This window comes from Penaeus monodon, chromosome 36, assembly GCF_015228065.2.
Source record: "Penaeus monodon isolate SGIC_2016 chromosome 36, NSTDA_Pmon_1, whole genome shotgun sequence".
Lineage (NCBI taxonomy): Eukaryota > Metazoa > Arthropoda > Malacostraca > Decapoda > Penaeidae > Penaeus > Penaeus monodon.
Window position 1 is genome coordinate 22665759 of NC_051421.1, and position 5000 is coordinate 22670758.

General features: G+C 47.6%; 1 protein-coding gene across 1 annotated transcript in view; it reads right to left on the minus strand.

Annotated features, from left to right (window-relative positions):
* Positions 1-5000, minus strand: part of LOC119595575 (LIM/homeobox protein Lhx9-like) — a 117639-nt gene that overhangs the window by 12445 nt on the left and 100194 nt on the right.

Genomic DNA, 5000 nt, shown 5'->3' on the forward strand with positions numbered 1-5000 from the left:
CGTGTTGGAGACAGCACGACATGTGAGCCGCGTGTTTACGTCCGGCGGCCGCCCCTCTCCTCGGGCACCAGCGCCTCACGCCCGCCCTTCGACGCTCGTTTGGAGAAGGCCGAATGCACGCACATCTGCAGCTGATGTTCGTGATGAAGTGCGCTGTCACTTCAAACCCTGGCTTCCGCTACACCTTATAGGATGGCTGACGTACGACCTCTCCCGAGAAATCCACGTGCGCCGAGACGGACGCGAGCACATCCAAGAACTTCCGCAAGAAACCAGACTCACAAACACCCTCACAACACCCATGTCTAATTATGCCAATAAAAAAATGCCAGCATCTCGCAGCGGGTCCGCCAACAACAGCATCCGAGACGACAGCCTGACAGCATCTCGCGGTCGGACGGCGCACACAACCGTTCTTAGATGGTCTCTTGAGGGACAGGAGGCACGTCGGGCGGCTCGGGTTAAGCCCATCACGTGTCACGAATGATCGGTGAGTCACGGCCGCGCTCGCCGGCCAGCTGGGCCGTCGCGCCGCTGATTATTCATAGCGACGGCGCTTTTTACACGCGAATATGCTTAACACAAAAAAGGAGAAGAAATATGTGTGTGAGTGTGGCTATGTTTATGCTCGTCGGGATGTACCTGTGAGCTTGTGTATGCAGGCGGTCACGCGTCCTGCATGTCGTGTCTGCATGATGCAATCCCATCATCTCAACGCATTTCACACGCAAAATGATACGGACCGCGAGGAGGTGTGGACGCCAAGAACCGCAACGTGTCATACTTCTACGTCAGGAAAACCGTCCCGGAGGTAATGGTCGTGTGTGAGCCGCAACTGAACCGCATACCAGGGTTGGTAATAATGATGGTCAGAACCAGATGTGTGTGCGAGAGAGAGGCGTGTTTTGTGTGGATGGTATGCGGGGAAGGGAGGCCTGACATGTGACTCATTGGAGTCTGGTTAGAGGTTATCCTGAGATGTGGAAGATGCGAAGATGGCGTAGATGATGGTGAAAGGCTGTAGCTAAGGATGGTGAGAGAGAGGAGGGAGGGAGAGACGAGAGAGAGAGATGAGAGAGACGTTTGATGTGAGAGAGATGGAGAGAGTGGACGCGATGAGGAGAGGGAGAGAGGACGAGACAGAAGACAGAAGACAGACAGACGAGAGAGAGAGAAGAGAGAGAGAGAGAGACGAAACTCTGTCTATTCTTGTTATTGTGATTCATTGTTCCCGCGTCACACAACACACGCCCACCTAGTCACCAGCCCACATCTTCGTCCCCGCCCCGGCCGCAGGGTGTCGAGTGGGTGACAAGGGGGAAGGGGGGGAGGGGTGCCAGACTTTGTCCACCAGTTCGCCTCTTAACGGTGGTTTAGAAGTACCAGAACAGCTCCTGGGAACCATAAAGTTGGCAAACAGACGACGCTGCCAGGCCATCACTCTCGGGGCAAACTACCCCTGAGGATCCCCCTCCCTGTCCTCCGCCCACGCACCCGCCTCCGCCCCCTCCTGGCGGCGCAACAATTTGTCGCTTGCTTTTGTCATTTTCTTGGCGGCTTGTGGCAGCAGGGGGGGATCGACGTCTTCTATCGAAGCAGAAAGGGAGCTCAAGTGACATCTATCGAAAACACTTACAGCTGCGAGAGAAACGCCTATTAGTAAAAAAAAAAAAAGTAATAAAGCAAAAAAAAAAAATCGACAGGGCTCGTCACTCGTACGACGCGAAATAAAACGCAAAGCTAAACGTCGCCTCCGTGCAGGGAGACTATAAAGATAAGCGTCGTCTCCCGAGAGATTGTCAGGAGGAAAGAACGATTACGGTGAGTCTGTGGGCGCGAGGCTGTCGTAAAGCGGCGGCGACGCGCGTTCCTGGCGTGCCCGAAGACGTGAACCTTCGCCTTGGTTCACTTCCATCGGAACTAATGACTTAAGTCCCCCGTCTGACGGCTCTCCCCTCCTTCCCCTCCTCCCAAGGAAACCTGGGGAGCTGCTTCGAGGGGATGAGGAGGAGCGGAGGCAGGGGAAGGAGGGGGGGAGGGGCGAATTCACTACGGTCTCCGAGTAAGATATATGCTCGCGAGGAACAATGCCGACGCGTCTGAACTATCTTGCAGAGCCACGGCATTCAACTGGTCCACGACGTAAACACGCGACACCTGTGCGTGCGTGCGTGGATGGAGAGAGAAAAAGAAGAAAAGGGGGAGGAGGAGAAGAAGAAAAATAAGAAGGACGACGAAGATGACGTCGATACCGAGGACGAGGAGGATGAAAAGGGGAGGAAAAAAGACATAAGAAGGAAATTAGAATATATAATATATATATATATATATATATATATATATATATATACACATTTATTTATTTATATCTATATGCTACGAAAAAAAAATCAGGGAAAATACCAGCTCTCGCTGGCCGCCGATCGCACCTCATTATCGCCTTAATTACCAGCACTTACAAACAACAACACGGCCAAATCATGGCGGAAAAATGTAGCAACAGAGGGAAAAAGCCTCATGAAAGATGGAGAAAGGGGACAAGTGACTGCTCTCGGAGGGCCCTCTGCACACCTCCTTCGGGGCGTCCTCAATCTTCGGTAAAAGCCCTTAGTGCTTTCTTTATTTCATTCCTCGCGGCAGAGGCGGATGCTTCGGGGGTCGTTAACGATGGCCATAAAGTAAGCAGTTGAGGCTGCAGTAGTGACGTGAGCCCAGAGAGATCGGCGGTTGGGTTAAACTGTCGCTAACGAGGGACCATTATCGAGCCCAGTTCACATTAAACGGTGCAGAGGCCCTTGTTAACTACCATAACAGTAGCAGGAAGTAAGAAACGTCGGGTATTCCTCCTGTTAACTGCTAAAACAATGTACCATTATTTTTGAAGTCCAGTTCTTGACATCAATAGATGTTCAAGGATATTCAGTTAGCGCCAGGGTCGACTCGTTCCCGAAACTGTTTCCTCCAGTACTCTTCCCGAAAAGAGGATATAAATTAAACGCATAATGTGAAAATGACGAACGAGATCCTCATAATCCTACCAATCTATTTTGGAGTGTCTTAGCGATCCTCGCAGATAGGACATTGCAATATCAACATTGCAGCTGGTTTGAGATTACTTCCCGTATCACGTTTTGAAATGTATCTACTATTTACCAACGACTTCAAATAATCATTTCACCCATAACTACCATTCTTTCTCTTCATTGATTCCCTTGATTTCTCCTTTATATATATATATATATATATATATATATATATATATATATATATATATATATATATCAGTGTGTGGCCCCTTCCCAGCTTCCTCCTCAAGCTCATCAAAGACACGTTTTCATGCGCGAATTCAGTCTCGCCCGCAGAGTCAATAACTTTCTGACGTTTCGAAATATATTTAGATACCGTAACTTCACAAAGAAACGAGACAGCAACGCGCATCTCGCTTGTCTTTCCGAAGCCTGGGTTCCTTTCTCTTCAAAGAAATAACACGAGATCAAATGAAAGAAGACAAGGGACTAAAATACGAAGCGAACAGAGACAGTAATGGAAGGCGGGCAGACGAGACGGCGGGCCTAAATAAACGACGACATATTGAGGACATAATACATGATGGTAAGCGAGTCAAAAATTAATGGCAGAGGGAGGAGAGGGTGTGAGGGAGTGGAGGCGTGACGGTATACACATGCACAGACACACACATACGCGCACACGCACACACACACACACACACATACGCAAAAAAAGACCAACACATGGCAAGGCGAAAGAGAACATTAACACCTGTGTATGTAAAAAATGGGATAGAAAAAAAAACTTTGCAACCGTCTGCTCACTACTGATGAATATCCCGAAATATTCCCGTGAATTGTTTTCCTGTTTAGGTGTTTAATGGTGAGGAAAATACATATAAATTACCGAAAGACATTGATATGAAAAGACATTTGAATAAATAAAAATGCATTGGTATGATGGGAACCCCGCCCGCAATCGAAAACGAAACCAGAAAATATGGGGATAAATATTTTCTATAGTTAAAACTCACGCAGCGATCTTCGGGACGATAACTCTTTCTAGGCCAAGTACGAGGGCACCCAATGCAAAAATTAGCCGTATGCAAAACAGTGCAAACTATCGCAATAAAACACCCTACTTTGGATTCCCTCATTATAACTATTTGCACATATATAAAACACAGGCCGAATGCTATCCTTTTATAGCACTATTCACATGCTAATTCCTTGCCAAGAAGTCTTATAATTACGAGCAGCATGATATACGAGCCACAACGCCACACAGAGTAATTAGCAGGCCGACTACCGTGCTACTGCCGGAGCCACTGAGCCTTCTATCGCGTTACTGTCGCTACCCACACGTTTATTACAGATTAGAACAGTTACCCCTCGCAGCCGTATTATTTAGGACCGCAGGGGTGACTTGAGCATTCTCAGCACGTCGGCGGCTCGCGGTTTATGGAGCCTCTTCGCGGGGGCTTCTTCCATTCGGCCGGACGGGGACGTCCCGCGGCCGCCGCGTCCGGTCGCGCTCGAGGAGAGGCCGGAGGTCGCCCTCGAATTGGACGCGGCGTCGCTTCAACGCTCTCGCTGAGGCTGACCTCCAGTCTGTCTATAGCAACTACATATATACATACACACACACACAAAAAAAAAAAAATAATAATATATATATATATATATGTATATACATATATATATATATATATATATATATATATATATATATACACATATGTGTGTATATATATTTATATGTATATATATATATATATATATATATATATATATATATATATATATATATATATATATATATATAGGCACACACATCCGTAAACATTCTCCCCCTTAGCGAGTTCTCATGATGTCGTTTTCCCTTCTGCCAGCGCCGTGCCCCACATGGGAGTGCAGAGGCAGCGGGAAGAGTGAACAAAGCAATCTGATTTTGTTCTTGAAGACGAGGCTAACAAGGGGAAGAACAAGGGA